The 20,043-nt window shown below is 31.9% G+C and overlaps 1 long non-coding RNA gene and 1 pseudogene across 1 annotated transcript; both read left to right on the plus strand.

The window, feature by feature from the left end:
* Positions 1-146: 146 nt before the first annotated feature.
* On the plus strand, positions 147-16,806 carry LOC134727906 (protein unc-93 homolog A-like; annotated as a pseudogene).
* LOC134681319 (uncharacterized) lies at positions 8,784-11,530 on the plus strand. The gene is made up of 2 exons (XR_010100608.1): positions 8,784-9,010; positions 11,156-11,530. It is a non-coding gene; the product is annotated as an uncharacterized LOC134681319 (long non-coding RNA).
* Positions 16,807-20,043: the final 3,237 nt, after the last annotated feature.

Consider the following 20,043-nt stretch of genomic DNA (forward strand, 5'->3'; position numbering starts at 1 on the left):
AGGACCAAATTCAAGGAGGGTAAAATTTGGTCCTAAGATTTTGATGTTCTTTTTGATGAGACCAAAATTCTACACATTTCAAAAAGAAATAGATGTGATATTGCTATTAATACAACATAACTTCATGTTGGAACATCACATGAAAAATGACACTTAAAGTATGCATTATTTTGTGTTGTAACGTCACAAGTTTTCGGTAATCAGTTTAAGCATATTTTTTCTTTGGCGCCATCCAGGATCCAAGAAGTATTTTTCTCAAGCGATTCAATATAATCATTGGCAACTTTATGTTACCGAACACGTTGAATTATACGTAGTGGTCAAGGGTTTCCTAAAGCTGTTTGGTCCAATTAATGCACAAAATCATCACATTGTGACAATAGATCCAACATGTGCTTATTTTAAAACCAAACATAACAGAAACACTGAGGTGCAACAAAAAACAAACGACAATGCAACACAGAAATTATTAGATAAAAACTGCCATTTTCCTGACTTGTTACAGGTCAGTTTAAGAAATGTTTGGGGAATCTTAATAACAACGCTTGTTTTAGGTAAAAACGAAACCCTTCACCTTCCCCAATATCATAACTTCTCAACAAACTCCACGTGCATTGAGAACCATCAATTTCAAAACGAAAATTATGTTGTTAAGTATATACATCGAATGATGCATGGTGGGGATAGTTATCCTCATATCGTTATTCGACCAACATAAAAACTCCAAGTTGATATGTTAAATGTATAGATGTCATCAAAGGAAAAATGCCATGCAAGAATTAAGATGTTTAAAACAAATAAGGATTTTCTTATCCAAGGAATAGATTACCTTAGCCGAATTTTCACAACTTTTTGGAATTTTGGACCCTCATTGCTTTTCAACTTTGTACTTGTTTGGCTTTACAACTATTTTGATCTGATCGTCATTGATGTGTCTTGTGTAGATGAAACGCGCGTCTGGCGTACTAAATGAAATCCTGGTACCTTTGATAACTAGTTAAAGACACAAGATGTCTGTTCGTGCTTGTGATAGTTGTATTCATCGGCCTAGAACAAGGGTTCATGTTCACAAACTTTACAAAGATATGATTCGCTGTGTCAGAATCAAATGCATTCTGGGGAATATTTTCAAAAACCTACACCAAAACGTTTTGGTTGTTTTAAAACTTTCGAAATCATTGAAATTTATCTAATGACGTAACCTTTATTTTCATTTTTGTGTACAAACAATGAGATTATCCATAGTCCTTTAGATTTTAAAAAGGAGAATTGGATTTGATGTGTCTGTATTTATAATTGGCTTTGGATTTGACAAGGAATCATTAAAGGGTTGTAAAGGTAACAAACCCACTGCTTGATTTAAAAGGTTGAAGTGAAGACCAAGAATGAAAAAGAAACGAAAAAGAAAATCCTGGAACAATGACATTTCAATATTAGCTATACAATCAATACATTATTAATACAATGGTTATTTTCACGTATAGTCTAACTTTTCGATATTTTAAGTCTCGCGAAATTTTACATTTTGTTTCATTTATTGTACCTACATGGTTCTAATAACTTTTATTCACCTTCATGGTACTTTTATATGATTATCATTGATAAGATAACGAAAACAGTGATAGTACAAGCGGAAATTTCAATGTCTGGAGTCATTAGCATGTAAAAACTGGCCTCTTCCAACTAAAATTGACAACTTATTCAAGCTTTTGAGCAAAGGCTTACTCCTTAAAAATACTAAATTTAACCTTAAAAAAAAGTAGTATACGAGATCGTAAGTAAAATATCTGTGTGTTAGGTATCTTAGAAAAGTGTTTTTGGTTAAAGAATTTACACTTACATGACTTACACAACTAGTGCATTAGGAATTGTAATAAAATAATAAACTTGGATTGTCAGAAAACATGAACTGCATGTGTTCTCACTAGGAAGCAGACAATCCAAAGTACAACACGCTCGTCTAGCCTTGCATGCATGTCTTTTCGATTCTTAAGCTAATACAAATTAATTGAAAATTTTCTGACATTGCATATACATTTATTTATATATTTAACTTTTTAATTTTATATGTGTGTTACACCACGCATTAAGAAGTCCTTGATTAATGTATATGTGTTTCTCACTTTCGATTTTACATTTTTTTATGATCCTTCAATGCTACATTTTATTGTTGTTCTTGTAAGTTCAACGCCAAGCAATTGATAGAAAATCGGTTATTGTCTCTGCATGGTTATTTATTCATAATTGAATTGTCTAGATTCGGTGTGGCGAAATGTTTGATATATGACATAGATATACATGTACTTGTCTTGTTTTGTTCTATGTCTTTTTAATTTTGTTAATGTTTATTCAATATGATATTTAAAATCTGAATATAAGTAGCTTGCAGCTGGCGCTATTTTACAACAATTCTTTAATAATTATCCAACTGTGAGAGTTTATGTAATTAAAACGTACTTTTAATATTTAAAGACCATTTACATTTAAAATGTCTAATGAGAAACGATAGAAAACAGATAAATATGTAATAAGTTAAAAGCTTGTTTCCGCATGATGTAATGAATCATTTTTTGGATTCGAGCGTCACAGATGAGTCTTTTGTAGACGAAACGAGCGTCTGACGTATAAACTAAATTTAGTCCTGGTTCATTTAATGAGTTGATATATAACAGTTAAGTGGACGCCTGTTGTATTTTTCTCATCACTAGTATTTTTTTTCTGAACGTACATGTCATAAGAACTATTATTCAGCATTTTGACAGATTTATTTTGATATATGATCGTTTAGTTTATTTCAAGTCATGCACTATGTTTTTTTCCTATTTTAATTCTTGCGATAAAATGACTATTTTTGATAACATGCACCTTGAAAAAAGCTCCATAAACAGTACTTTTTTATTAATATTTTGATATATTAAGCTAGTATTTATTCAAGTATTGAAAGCAAGTAAGAGGTTATTATTTTTTTCTTTCTATTTATTGGAATTTAATCGTAAATGCCGATGCAAGATCATTTAGTTAATGATTCCGTATCACTGTACTAACATATATAATGTCTATACCTGTACATATGTAAATAATTTAAATTATTAATGAGGGTTGTAAAATGCTTACATCAAAAGAACATGGAAACATACAATATACAGCTATAAAATTTGCGATAACGATTACGTTTTTGATATACAGCTACCAAACACGTGTTTTAATCGTGGCAGAATTGGCAGCGAAAATATTATAGTTTATAGAAAAAATCGGTTCGATCACATGTTACTCATAAAAGTTTCTAAAAAAGATTTTTGATACTTTTTTTCGAAAATTATTGATCTTGACTCTTGACATTTTTAGGAATGGTAATAAAATTTGGAACAGGAAGTAATAAAAGTCAGGAGCATCTGTCCTTTTTTTTTAGTCTTGTATGATTTTTAAATTTTAGTTCATTCATATCTAACTGGAGTTTAGTATGACGTCCATTATCAATGAACTAGTACACTCTTTTGTTTAGGGGCCTAGTTGAAATACGGCTTTGTGTGCGGTATTGTTTTCGCTGTATTGAAGATTCATTGGTGGCCTTCGGCTGTGTTCTGCTCTTTGGTCGGGTTGTTGTCTCTTTGACACATTGCCCATTTTTATTCTAAATTTATTCTGTTTTAAATAATATATAATACACACATGTATACCCCTATATCTAAACTCTGATATTAGAAATCCTAAACGGTCAAATAATAATTAAATAATATCATATTGCAAAATATATTTAATACTTACAGCAGAAAAGTAATGAGTTTATTGAATCCCATGTGATTCCGCTCATTTTGATTATATTTTATTATTCATGACGCTGTATCTCTATGGAGAAGTGGTGTTGGATTTGCAAATGAGTGTTTTGAAAATTAAAAGTGTCCAGTGTTAATTGTTCCCATTTACATCTATGCAAATAATTGAAGAAGACTAATTGCCAATATAAATGGAAGCATCATTTACATACATATAGTTATCTAGAACGTTCACATCGACTAATCAGATCCCACCTCTTTAACATTAACATTGCCAACTGGTAAGGTAAAGTACCGTTCAACAACTTCTAAAGAGAAGTATACAGCTGCGTACAATAATTGGGTAAGAATGCTGAAATGTTCCAGTAATAACCCAAACAATCTCACTAGATCCCAAACACGCAATGCAATATTCAAAAGAAGAGGATAATTTTCACGAATAATATTATTTCCCATTACAATGACCAAAAGATAATGTGCATGGCTATGGGAATTAATGTTATTCGTGAAAGTAATTCTAGTTTGTTTAACTGCCAGTGGTAAACCGAAATGACATATTTAAAATGATAAACTTTCTCATGAAAAAGAAACGTTTTCATTAATTTTGTTTTGGTGAGGTTAATTCAACAAGTAGAAAGTTCAGTGTGCACAAAATCCTTGTTTACATCTCAGCGTTACTGGTAAGTTCTCAAGTAATTTAAAATGTTCAGTCCTGACAGAACAAATTGTTTCCTTCTTGGCGTATAATAATTATTTCAGACTTCCTGTTTTAGTTACGTACAACGCATCAACTTATGATGTTTCTGAACAATATGTTTATACGAATATAAGGATATACGAGTTACTCGTCAATGATACAATTACCAAAACAACAGGACATCTATTGGGACCTCGGGACCACACTTTTTTCTCTAGCGCCTGTTTTGGATTCGATTTCTTTTTTGTAACAAAAAGTGAAATCATAAAATATTGTGAATTGCTATACAAACATAACAAACTTTGAGGAAAATTAAAAAAGGAAAGTCCCTATTCAAATGGTAGATCAAACACTCAAACACACAAATCATTGTAAATCGAATGGATAACAATTGTCATACTCCTGATTTGGTTCAGGCATTTTCTTGTGTAGAAAATATTGGATAAAACCTGGTTTTATAGATATCCATCCTAAACCTCTCAATTGTATGGCAGTCGATTCAAATTCCGTAATAAGTAAAAAGGTAAAATAAATAGGGGTACAACAGTTAACATTAATCACTACAAAACAAACAAATATATATCAAAGAAGCACAAAAGGCATATAGACAAAGCTCATTAGCAAAAAATGAAAGGCATGAATACAAAAAAAATACAATAATACAATGACGGGATGTATAAGTACAGTGCCACGTCAGCTAGCTGTATCATAGAAACAAAACAAGGCAAACATGAAAGTTTGAATGACTATGGCGTTCTTGTAAATTGCATGTTTTCAATTGAAATATATGAAATACATTTATTCTTCTACAGAACCTGCACACTGTATCATTCTTTCTTTTACATGTTTATTTATTATTTCTATAAGTACTAATTATGGTAAAAAAAAACACGAAATGAACTTATCGCCTTTTCCACATCTACAGGAATGTTGTTTTGTTGTTACCTATATCCGTTTCACTCACTGAATGGACGAAAGTGTTTTTCAGACAGAAGTGCCGTATGAAATAAAATCCGAAATAAGATCCCAAATAAAATCCCTATTGGATTAAAGTTAATGTCACATCTTCTCCCATTTACGCTCTTAATAGCTATTTTCACGTAGTTTATATCTGACACGAACATTGCTCTAATCATCTATGTCTCTGGTGTAGTTATGTAAATAATGTGATGTTTATTGCATGCGACTATTACACCTCTCCATATTGATGAAACTAATTGTTCAGTCCCGAGTAGATACCATTTGCCTTCCACTCAACTTGTTATTCGATGACACTTTTCTATTCATCAAATTTCTTGACGCCATCAAAATATAAAGTGTTTCGAATGTAATCGGCAATACTTGCAGACGACAAGTCAATGAACACGAAGTCAGAGTAATGAAATTGCGGTAAATGATTACTTGGGATTCGATTGGTTGAAATCATTTGCTGATCGGATGGCAGTGTTCTGGATGTCTGCTTACATTATAAGATCTTAATAGTTTTTCTTTTAGAGTTATAGTAGGATGTTTCCACTAAGTTCTACAGGAAATTCAATAAGCCAAACCGTAATTGTCTCTAACAGTTGTAGATGCTACTAATGTTATTGCCTATAAATTGAAGCAAAAGCATTATTATTGAATAGTTCTCATAGGCTGATATTGACTTGCTTCTTTTATTTATCTTTCATTTTTAACAATTTTACTGCTATAAGCAAGATAACCATTATAATGAAATCTGCAGGGGCAATCAGTATACTGAGAGTTTTTAGTAAGCATATAAATTAGCAAGAAAGAAAAAAAAGAAAGGGACTTGTAGCAAGTCTATTTATATTGCAATATTGTTCTGATTAAAATTTGACATTTTCGTTTTTTTTTTAGAATTTAGGTTTAAGCACCACATAAGGAAATTCATCATATCAAAAATTTCTTTATGATTCTGCCGCTATTGTCACTGCTTGAAAGTACATGTCAACGTTGATGTAATAAACCCATAGGATAGTGTTTTGTACTGTTACAGTATCTTTAATGTCAAAGTTAAAGCTAATGTCGAAGACAAAGCCAAACATTTCATTGGTTTAACATTTGTTATTGTACAGATATGATATCCTTGATATTGATGCCTCTTTATATTTGTGAAAATGAAAGTAAAAGAAGACCATTCTCCCGAGGATAACTTTGAATCGCAATTTCTCAGAATTTAATACGTTTGTATATCTTGATATTTTTGTACTTTTAGATTCTAAAGTGTTTTATACTTCCGGGTTTCAAAAGTGACAAATGTTTATTTCAAATGATCATATTGTATCCCCTAATTTGGATTATTTATTCACATCATATGTGTTCTGGATTATATATCAACAATTTAGTTTTGGATGTAACGCGTCTTCTGATTGAATGACGTTATTTTGTTATGAGCCCATGGACATAATTTAGTCATGTGACCGTGATGTCATCAACGTTTTTTCATGGTTTTCTACGTTTTAAAATGAAATTAAGAATTAAATTATAAGAAATGACTGTAATATATTTTCTGTCTATTCGAAATAACATATAAAATGTGATGCACACTGTTAAATAACTACTTGCGTTTATCAGTGTGCACCACATGTTTTGTTTTATATTTCTTCATAGACAGAAAAAATATTACAGTCATTCCTTAATTGTTTTCATTTTGAAGTTTGACGGTTCCTTCAGCTTCCTTTAAAAAAATGACAACCGATATTCATGCTCATTCATAATCTAATAATCTGTTCCGTCACAGATTCATGAAAATGGTACCAAAGCGTTCGTTCAAGAATTTCCAGCGGTGACATGAATGGATATCTTGATTTGTTATGGGAATCATTCAAAACGAATTGCAATAAATGTCACGCTTTTTTCCACGGACGGCCGCGAGTTAAGGATGTTCGCTCCTCTTGTATTTGAATTTTGGTCATATATTCAAATCCTCATGTTTTATCCATCTAATGCCCATTAAAAATTTTGCCCACCGAGACCTACTTTTTTTCATGATTTTATCACATATAGTATTAAAAGTGATATTAAAAATCTTACAGAATCCTTGTTATTTTCTCATAGGGTTTTGAAAAAAATGTAGCAATGTTATTGAATGAAAAATCTAGAGAGAATCATTCCCCGCCAAATTTTAAAGGGCTTATATTTTAAAAGAAAGCACACGGACCAACCATTTTTTTCTTCTTTTTAAGTTCCATTATTTATATACTTTCAATGAATAACATTTGTTTAAAAAGCTTGTAATTTTAAAACAGAGTAACAAACATCCTTAATGCAATTACCACAGTGTTTTTGTCTGTTCCTTTGTTTTTTATTCCTATAGTCGGTGAACGAGATTTTAATATCGGTTAATAAATGTCGTCTGAATTTTTGACTTTAGTATATTGTCAATCGTAAAACTCTTTGCTGGATTGTCAATTATCAGATCTCGGATGTAAATATAATAAAATTACTGCATATCACCTTCTTACTGAGCAACTATCATATCGTAAATTGAACTATACAAACGGGATACACTAATTGTTAAGATCACCATCCATGTTTCCACAGATTAAATTACGAATGATTATACATACAGCTCTTAGAGTCAATCTTTCTAATTGACACTCAGTTTGCATAGTTCTTTTTTTTTTACTAAGGGTTATCAACGGATGTCATTTTAGTAAATGTTTTAACAACTTTGAGCAACAAGCTTTTATATCGGACACTTGTTTAGATCGCGAAGCTTGATATTTCCTTTACAATAGAACCTGATTAAAACGTTCAGCTGATTTTAACACTGTTAACTCTCTATAGTGTTACGTTCCACTTTATACGACTAGTCATCTGATGCGTCCATTGAGTATCCTTATGCATGTATAGCAAGATTCGGTACTCTGTTGATTCATCCAGTTTACTCAATTATCATTCGCTACTGAATTTGTGTAATTGGCACATCTTTTTATTTATATACAACTTTTTAACCGTTTGATTAGTTACATCGAACAGTGGGAAAGCCACGGATCGATTCTGCGCCTCCTTCCATATGACGTAACGGCCAGAAAATCAAGGGCGACAATCGCGATTTTTCATAGAGGGCGACACTATCGCGCCATCGCGGCAATTTGTTTACATCGTGTACGTGTGATTTTTCGAGAAATTTATCATTAAAGACAATTAAACTTGTGTCATTTCATCATCAATTAGTTATATAGGTAAGTTTTACAGGTGACCATGCTATTTTTTCTTCTTAGAAGATTTTATTTTACAAGAAACGAACATCTGAAAATGGCAAGTGACGTTGTTAATTTGGGGATAAAAATATGGAGGGTGTTTTCCCCTTCTGAAAATAACTGACACATTTGCATCCTATTGGCTATTTAAATATAAAATGACCAAAAATAGTATCTATGATGATAGGAGTCCCTAAATATTTGCATAAATACCCATCACTCCGTGTCAAATTGTAACTGAGGCTGCGAAAAGGAAGCACACAAATCGACGCCATTTTTCAACAGATTAAGGTTTCTGAGCTCACGAAATCCTAGTATTATTACTTTTAATGGTTAGTAGAAAGATGTTAATACTATCCATAACATGATTTATTGATCTGATCGGGTTATGGCTACATGTTTGCCTCTTTTCGATTCTTAAATCCAGTAAATTTCCGTAGACCACATGTAAATAAACGCCCCTTTTCCAGCGTGAGACTTCAATTTGAATAAAACTTCAATTTTGGCAGGTCAATGTTAGCATTTAAATTTTAATTAAAGTTTTACAGTTGTGTAATGCATATGTGCTGATTTGTTTGGTTGTCTCGAATAGTAAAAAGGTTAATATTTTTTATTTTTGAACCCAAAAAGTGTGACAAAAAACACAAAAAACAAACAAAATAAAAATATAGGAAAAAAATAACTATCCCCAGGATAAAGGGGGTTTCCAACTATATGTTCCCATTCAAATGCATTGATCGTCCCCAAAAAAGGGAGATTCCAATCCCTGGAACCCTATCCCTGGATCTGCCACTGGGAACTATGACTATTAAAACGTATGAATTAGAGAATTGTTACTAAAGGAACAAGAATAGAGAAAATTAACCATAAAATAAGTAAAAAAAAAAAGAGCAAATGACATGCTAGCTGCGGAACCGTAGCTCTTAGGTCCTTATGTTATTTTTTGACTATTTGCGGACCATAGACTAATTTTTTTCTGGGACACCTTTCTATGCATCCCAGAAAAAAATCAAAATATTCCTAGCAGCCAGCCAGAGGTCTGGTCATAATCATTTTGAACTTTTGATGTGCTAATTTATATATTGAGGAAAGAAAAATTATGGACAAAAAGTATAAAAAAAATAGAGACCAATGACCTAAAAGATTAAATGATAAAGAAATGCAGAAGACCCCATCCAGACCCTTGTCTATGTGAACAACAGTACTATTATTTTTGCTCAATATTGCATATGGGCATGTAAAATCTATAATACTAAAATTACGAGGTCCAATTTGTCAGCCATCATCACGTAAAAACGACGAATCAAATAATTCAACTTTATATTTAACTAATATAGTACAAAAGTGTAGATTAAAAATTACACCACTCCAGGCCCTTTTGTTTTTGACGTAATTAATATTGCCAATAATTAAGAAGTTCCGGTTCGAGTCCGATACAGATACCAATAGTATATTCACCTGTTACCTATTACCTTATCTGTATGTTCCGCATCTGACAGGCTCACCACCAAACGGTGTAATCGGGATTAATATGCTATATACACGGTCATAATCACAGGGTTGACACTACTAAATTGTCAAATTGTTACCTATTGTAGTATTTTAATCAGTAAGACTTTCAAAGATAACAAATCTGGACTAAAAATAAGGCGTATAGGTACAGTTTTCAATTTGTTTGTGGGCATGCATGACATAAAACAGCGAATCAAAGAATTCAACTTCATTCAGATGACAACTTGAATACTAATACTAAAATAAGGCTTGCGCATAGTTATATACTTTAATTCATTCACAGACCCGCGATATCACGGGTGTTTTCTAGTATCTTTTAAAGATTTCAGGTATATGAAATATTCACCAGTAGGAAAGTAAAAATTCTGTCCCTCCTTCCGTGCTAAAAAAAATATGTGATTTATTGTTGAATTTTATTGCCACCTTCAGTATTGGCTAGGTGTTGTGGCCAGGTTTTATTGGCATTGGATACATTTATTATCAATTACTGGTATAAAGAATTAAAGATATGAATGATTGAATGAAAAGTTATCTTTTAAATAACAGATACCTGTAAGATAATTTAATGTTGCATATTATGTTATACTTTATTTAAACATTATTTATATCTATTAAAGAGGTTGATATGTTATTATGGTGATGAATTTTAAATACTAAAGTAAATGAATTTATAAGTAGAAAATTTTTCCAAACATCTGTTGGTGTGTATAAGTATTACCTTTTCTAGAGGACCTTTTTTCGGGACGTCTGGATTGGGTATTTTTAGCTGAGGATTTCGGAATTGATCCTTCGGATTCCAGTATTTCCTTTCAACATTTTTTTTTTAAATTGGGACCTCAGAAGAGCATGTTTTTGTCAGTAGACAATTAAAATATATTATAATTTACCGATCATATAGCAACTCTAGAGAAGTTTGAAATTATATTTATTTGATAATATCATCTGCATAAATTATATATTTTCAGATAACAATAGGAATAAGAAGAGCAGGATTTCTATATTGAGGATTTACATGTATGGGACAGAGGACTATTTGGCTTGATTTTACTTTAAAAAACTTTTTAATTTTAACAATAGTTCTCCTTAATTGTTTAAAATACTTTTTACATATTTTTCATTTTAACATTATTTTTATGACTTTGTATTTATTCATCACTTAATAAACTTTTATTTCTAAACATTTTTATATTTTCAAATATACATACAATGTGAAACACTCCACCATTTTATATTGATAACGTGGGGTAAATGTACATGAGACACTAAACTGTTGCAATACAATATTACTTAATGTCATTGAAAAACCTGAGATTCATTGATGCAAAGCTAGCATATTCATAGGGCCCCCTTTCATAGGAAAAAAATTGGTTGATTAAATAGGGAATCACTGGAGCGGGCCCCTCCCAAGTTAGTCAGCAGCAGCAACCCCCCCCCCCCCTCCCCCCCCCCAAATAGAAAAGTTCTTGATCGGTCACTGGTGTCAGACATATACATGTATGTACTGTAGTATTTGAGACATAAGAAAAATAAAAGTCAAAATGATGGTCTTTTATTCTTTATAAGGTTTGAATGACTTAAATGGAAAGTTTCTAGAATTGTTCACTTCTCCTAGACATAGTGAGGTCTCTCAAGTAGCCTATCATGACATGACTTTTCACTGTTTTGCTTCCAATAGCATGTAGATTTCAAAGTGTGGTAACCCCTGCACCTAAATAAATCATTTTCAGTAGATACATATTTTTTTTTCAGACTTTTTGATGAAAAGTTTAAACTAATATACAAATTAGAAAAAAAAAATGATCAACTTGAACCCACAACATATAATTGAGCTCAGGTGCTCTGGAAGAGTAAGCAGATCCTGCTCCTTGTGTAGTATTATGAATGAGATGTCTATGTACCTTTTTCCTGGATATGTTAACACATGATTTTGCAAATTATTGCAATTGTGTGCTTTTAGAATGGAGTAAAATGTGTGAAAAGGTATTCTATTGCAGAAAAATCAGCACACAGATATAGGAATAGTATGATTCTTAATAAACTATAGATCCTGTGTCCAAGATTTGTTTTCTTGTAAACTGGTGTAAAATAAAAATGTGGGTCAAGCAGTTATATCAATGCAACAAAACAGGATCACCAAAATCAGAGTGAGACATTCATATACCATTTTTAAAGTAGACCTTGGAAGTGACATAGCATTTTGTTAATGCTTTAAATGGTCATATAGCTCTAACATGTATTAAGAATTTGATGTACTAGGCATTGGGCATTCATATTGAATTTTAATCTCCAAGTTCTCAAGAGTTAAATATGCCCCAGGGCCCAGAAACACTCAAACATGAATAGTTGGTCACAGTGTACATCAGGTTGCTTGATAAGCATGATAAGGACAGACATTTATTAACATGTGTGAGTGTTTAGGCAGGCAATATTTGTTGATTGGTACATGTACTTTTTAAAATTGACAAGTTGAAACATTTCAGATTTATAATAATTTACAGAATCAAAGAATGACTGTAACCATTACTGGCTAAACACAAAGACTAGCTGAGTGCTTACACTTTGCATTTTTGCATGCTTATTCAGACAACAACTTTTGACTAACTGAATTTTTTTTGTTGAAAAAAGGGGGGTAGGTCTACTTCCAGACAGTGGAAGTTATTTATATGGACAAATTCGTTCATAGATTAAACCAGTTTCAATGTACTACATAAATCTCGCCCATAAATCTGTTATACATCAGCAGCATAATTAAATAACTACAGAAAATGTGATACAAGGAGTTTGAGCAACTTGTAAACATCAACAAATGACGTTGTAAAGCCTTCAACCACTCAACATTTTAAGTAAAATATATTTAAAATCCTGAGAACATCATCACCCTTCGTTGTCTCAATCAATATTGTGCTTAAAATCTGTAAAATTTGACATAATTTGCTTGATTTTGCACCGAAATAACTCCCAAAACGTCTGAAAAATGTTGAATTTTGACCTCCGATTGAAGTATTTATTATGTAAACAAGACTCAGAGTGACGGGGAATCCTGTACATAGTCATGTGCCCATATGCTTCTAGGTCACATTTATTTATATCTCGACCAATGAAAAGCTTTAGGATGCATTTGTGTCAGTTGTTTGTAGTCGTGGGGATTACCCGCGGTTTTTTGGAAATCAACTGAGGTAGTCTTATGATTTATCATATTTCAGTAACGGAGCACTTATTTGAATTCCGAATTTGGCAGTCGTCTGACAAAATCTATTCTAATGAAAAATTAAACTCAAATACTGATGGATGATAAGTTGTTTTAATAGATTTATTGTCTGAAGCACAGGCTACGTTTTTGTTTACACGCTGGTTACAGCGCCACCTCAAAATTTTTAGATTATGTCCCCTTTCCCGCGGGACTACCGGAAGTAGCTCTTCAATGTCACTGGCTTTCCCACTGCGAAGAAATGTTAAATATACAAACACAAAACTGCATGTGCCACTAATAACAAAAGTCTTACGAACATGAATTCACACTGGTAATGGTAATTGCTATTTTTACTTGAGCTGGAATGCATGACAATGCATTATGGTCTTAACTGTTTATTTGATTCATTAAATACATTAGGAATAGTTGATAAAGGCTATTACACCAATCAATACTTATTTACTATTCACACACGACAAGCTATTTTTTAGCACATTCAGTAATTGTCTTATTGATGGAGTTAGTCACCGTAGTATCTGTTAACCCATACAGTAATTATTCTATCGACTATTACGAACAACGCGCTACACATAATGATGGGGATGGTCAAACATGAAAAAGATAAACATTTTAACGGAACAAAGGTCAATAAAGTCCAATGTTTAAGGTCAAATTTAGCTAACAATTCAAAGAATGTCATTTCTAAATTTGAACAAATAATAATTTGATAAAGCTGGAAAAACCATATATCTTGTGCACTTCTTATAATTTCCTTTTCAGTAATAAACTTTGCCAAAAACAACAAATTGGTCGTGAAAAAAAAACCCAAAATAACAAAAGAACCGAACTCAAAAGGTGAACTAACTAATCAAATGGCAAAAATCAAAAGCTCAAATTCATCAAACGAATGGATAACAACTGTCATGTTTCTCACTTGGTACAGGGAAAGAAATGTATTGTATTTGCTTATATTCATGTTACTTTTTGGGGAGACATTAAGCCGACAGTCAATTGGTATTCTGAAAGGGGCTAACAATGTCCTTCTTATTGCCGTTTTTATCATTACTGTTATGTTTTCAAAAGAGCGCTTTGTACACATGGAATTAATAAAGTTTTGATTTTATTATTTTTATAAAGATATAAAACACCACGTGCACTTTATAGATATTTTCAACAATGCTAATATTTATTAAGATGATACATTCCTGTAAATCCAAGCAGAGTTGTCAAGTTTCAGAAAAAAAACTATCAAAATTTTGTAAAATATCAAACCAAATGCTATTTATAATTAGAGGATACATGATTTAAGAACACGTACATTGGTAGAGCAAGTCTAAAGACTCATCAGATATTCTTGAAACAATTAAATGTTGAGACCATGCAACAGTTACATTGCTTGAAGAATTGTTAATTTTGTTCAATGAATGCAACCATTATAACTATAATATTTCTCAGATATCAAATAAAAAAAACTTAACCGTTCTTTTATATATTTCAGGCATACATTTCTTGCACATTGGGAGTAACAAGTATTGGACCTGTTATGATATGTTTTGGTGCAGTCAGTTCTGTAAGCTGTATTTTGATTGGTTGCATAGCAAGCCGCCATATTAAAAGATTTGCTTTCATCAGCGCAGGCGCAACGTTTAATATTGGTCTACTTATAGTATTATGGTTATGGAAACCGTCTACTTTAGATATTCCAAACTTTTTCGTGGTAGCAGCATGTTTAGGATTATGTGATGCTATCTGGCAAACACAAACTTACAGTAAGTTATTCTATCATAATGAGTAGGACATGATCATCAATTTAGTACTGACTTAAGAGGTATTGTCAAAATAAGGCATACGATACTAAAGGGACAATTAAAAGTCTACACACCAACACACAAACACAAAAACGACAAAAGAAAAAAAATGGTTTACCACACAACACAGAAAATAAGAGACTGAGCCATACAAACCAATATAAAATGGAGGTGACGCGCGTTGTTCACTATTTTCAGATTATGTTTACGTTAACACTGCTAGTGCCACTAGTGGAAAATGATCAGCTTATCCTCCATGAGCACATGAATTCATCCCAGTAGGCTTTGTTTTGCTGAGTCGTAAGGTTTAAATGTTGTATTTTGTGTAATGCTATGTGCGTTTTGTCGGGTTTGTTTTTTGCCACATCACTGTCAGTTTGTCAGTTTGTGTTTACCTTACGAGTTTCCGTATCCCTTTGATATCTATCGTCTCTCTTAAGCAGAATTGTAGAAGGGCAATGCACTTTATTAAATATATTAGATTGAGCAAAAGCATTACCATCTCATCGGGGGTTTCTTACTACTAACAGCATAAGTCAGGTGACTGAACTTGCAATGTTAATTTACCCTTTCAATCAATGTCTTATGTAAACAGTATTATCAACCTTTGAAGGAAACATATTAAATCCACTCTGATAAAAATCTAAACTTAATCTCTATTCTCAGCTTAAAGATTGCAAAAGAGGAAATGGATTAAGCATAAAGGTCATGCATTAAGTTCTTTTTAACATTACAAGAAAAGAGTTAAAGAGAGTGGTTTATATGCATTTAATGAAATTGAACTCACTGATTTACTACTAGTATGCAATATCTGTTCATGATGAGGATAAACCAGGCTTCTAATCTATTAAATAAATTGACATGTTGTATGCGCATCAATGTCCTATAACTCTACATAAATATATGTACCTATGCATTGAAGTATCTCTTTACTATCTGTGTCCCTAATTTTCTATATATAAACGAGTTGTTAAATCCTAGCTTGCTTTACCAATATATTTTCGTATGTACACGCATTGACAAATTAAGTATTCTAATTTTCTTTTTCAGCTTTATTCGGAATAATTTTCATGCATAAACAGGAAGCAGCTTTTGCGTCATACCGGATGTTCTACGCCACCGGATGTGCAATTTCGTTTGGATACAGTTACTTCCTGTGTGTTGAAACAAAAGTATTAATATTAGCCGTAGTATTAATCATTGGACTTATATGCTATTGTGTCATCGAAATGAAAGTTCAGTTACAAAGTCAACACATAAAAGATATTGTTGCATTATAACATGTTTAGCTAACTGTTCACCTTTAATCTGCATTATATTAATGCTATATTGTACATCATTTTTTATGATGAAACCAGAAGTCGAACAATTTATTAGAATTTCAAGAAAACACAAAAATTAAACAACGTATAAAGATTACCTCTTATAACGAAAACAAAACCAAAGAACTCTCCAGCAGACACTCAAAAGTTGTGCAACGTTATTTGTCAACGTGGAAATAATGCAGAATGAACTATTAATTTAGAAGTTGGAATGACGTTGAAAATGTGATGTGAAACACTGCTATTATTAGCATTGTTAGAACATATATTGAATTGAATATTGAAGCAACTGCACAATTTAATATTCAAATAGCGATATGTTATGTCAAATGAAATTGAATCTCATGACTAACTAGTATGTCTTATAATATGCCACTATATAGAAATTTCATAAAAAAAGAACATCAGATGTAAAAAAAACAAAAAGAGCGAAATAAATCCAGTTTTAACACTAGTATGATGGCCAATGTATGATCCACTACGTTAATAGTGTTCAACTCCTTAAATTCACACTATTTTGAATACGTATATTATAATACCTGCCTCATACCTCCTGCATAATTTATGTGGCATGATTTAGACATTTGGAAACTTAATCCTTAAATTCGTGTTCTCTATATCTAGTTAGGTATCAATAAGAAGGATAAACAAAAACCACATAGTTTCAGTCTAGGCAATAGAAGTCTACTGGTGGTCAAATATCGAATACAAAATTTCTCAACTGATTTTGATAGTTTGTTCTTATGTTGTACTGTGACACTTCCTTCCAGGTCAGACAGATTGGGATCCCGCTAACAAGTTTTACCCCTCCACATTCTGTATGTGTGTGCCTGTCTCAAGTCAGGAGCCTGTGATTCAATGGCTGTTTGTTAATGTGGTACTTATTTGTTTTTCGTTAATTTTTGAACACAAATTAGGCCGTTAGTTTTCTCGTTTGAAATTTTTTTCAATGTTATTTCGGGACCTTTAATAGCTAACTAAGCGGTATGGGCTTTATTCATTGTTGAAGGCCGAACGTTGACTTACAGTTGTTAATTTATGTGTCATTTTGGTCTCTTGTGGAGAGTTGTCTAATGGGTAATCATACCATATCTTCTTATTTATATATACAAACTAAGAGAATTGCATTAACGGATATTAGAAGGATTGTAATTAGGGTCTTCCAAAGTGAGTCACGGCAACTATTGATTGGTGGAACTGAACAACATGTAGCTTATTTCTATACGCAGAACACATTTTCTTACACAGTCATCAAGTGTGAACGACAGTTCTATCTTTGAAAACAATAAACGTTAGACGACATAAAAAAAAGACTAAAATATGAAGTGCAACTTTAATTTTCTGCTTTCAACATTACAGATCAGATTAAAAGATTGCAACTTTAGTTTTATCATAATGATATAATTTTAGGAATGGGAAACTTACACATGATGCACCACCTAAAACATAATGTTTTCTGGTAAGAACACTACACATGGATTGAAGAACTAATGTAGTATATAGATGATATTGTAACAACATTTTTGATTGGAATGGAGGGAAGTGGAGTAAAATCCCCAAAATAGTGAACTCAGAGGAAAATCAAAAATTTTAATCCCTAAAAACAATTGACAGTGTTGCAATTATGAGAAACACATTGAAATATCATAACCATGATACAATAAAAAACAACATGTGACACAAATAATGAACACATATACAACATGGGGAAAACACTCATGTTATGGACATGATTGAATTGATATATTTTAATCATTTACCCATCAAAGAGATACTGGGATTGAAATGTTGTACTCAATAGTTATCAAAGGTACCAGGATTATAATTTAGTACGCCAGACGCGCGTACTCAAGACATGCGTTACTACTACTTAAATATAAGACTCATCAGCGTTGCTCGAATCACAAAGTAAAAAATACCAAAATAATGTACAAAGTTGTAGAGCACTGAGGACCTACAATTCCAAACAATTTTACAAAATACAACTTATGTAAGATTTTCCTAGGACATAAAATCCTAGGTAATAATATTCCAAAATAGTAGTACATGTATAATATGTTCCTTTGATTATTGTGTAGACAATAGTGGGTCTGTAATGTACCCGATATATCTGGATGTGTTTTTCTGTCCATGGTGTTGTGAAGTTGTGTCGTGAATTGACTTGCAGTCAATTTCTCTTTTCATTCCATAAATAGAACTTAAAAAAAAATAAAAGAAATACAACAATCGTTCTTCGTTGTCGAACATGACGTTTCGGAAACTTATAACGTTAACTTGTCAAAAATCTGTAAAAAAAGGAAATTAAATCAGCTGTCGAAACAATTAAAACCATTAAAATCTAAAGCGCCTATAGTTTGACTGTGCCTCTGGTATCTTTCGTCTCTCGTAGATAGACTTAACGAAACAATTTCAGGACCAAATTCAAGAAGGGTAAAATTTGGCCCTAAGTTTTTGATGTTCTTTTTAATGAGGCCAAAATACTACACATTTCAAAATGATATAGATGTGATATTAGTAATAATACAACATCAAAAATGACACTGAAAGTATGCCTTGTTTTGTGTTTTTCTAATGTCAGTTTTGGAAAAACTTTCGGTAATCAGTTTTAGCATATTTTTTCTTCGGCGCCACCCAGGATCCAACTATATGATAAAAGTGACAACCTCATCTTTTGCAAGAAAATTTTCCAATTCCGTTTTGGCTGAATGACATGTACAACAAAAAAGGAAACCAACACGCTTAATAATCTAAAGTGTCAGAAGCGCTTTCCTGCTTTTACCTTCATCAGGCACTCTTAAAGCCGAATACAAATTTCGTATCGCAAATTGACAAATTACTAATTTTCATTCCTTTTTGAAGTAAATAGTGTGCTTTTCAAAATCAAATAACTAAACATCATGGTATAGTTATCTTAAGCATTTAGGTGTCATTGATTTCGTAATGAAATTCCTGAATACAAAGAACCAATATGATTTGTTTACTTAATCATGACTTTTCGTGACATAAGTTATTGAATAACATTAGATTTAACAGAAACCATAATTTCCTCAGATACGATTCTCATTCTTAAAACGCGAATTCTAAACAACAAAATTAGATAAACAATTTCTAAAATTAGATAAACAATTTTTAAAATTAGATATCAATGCTTTGGACATTCATTCGGTTTTATCTTTGTACATTTAAGAGCTGTTCTAGTATTATAGAGAGACAGATGAATAGTATCAATGAAAGTATGCCCAATTTGTTACAATACTAAATCTTGTTGATTAAACTTAAAAAAATACCGAACTCCGAGGAAAATTCAAAACGGAAAGTCCTAGATTACTCGGCACAATCAAAAGCTCAAAGACATAAAATTTACGACAAACGACTGCCATATTCATGATAGTCATTACTTCGTTTACAGAAAATAGTGGATTAAATCTTATTTGATTGAATGAAAGTTTTTGTTTTATACATTTGCTAGGGTAGTTTGCGTTTCTTGTCACATATGATCTAAAGGGGTAGTTCCTATCGATGACATTGTCTAA

The sequence above is a fragment of the Mytilus trossulus genome, chromosome 8 (assembly GCF_036588685.1).
Source record: "Mytilus trossulus isolate FHL-02 chromosome 8, PNRI_Mtr1.1.1.hap1, whole genome shotgun sequence".
Classification (NCBI taxonomy): domain Eukaryota; kingdom Metazoa; phylum Mollusca; class Bivalvia; order Mytilida; family Mytilidae; genus Mytilus; species Mytilus trossulus.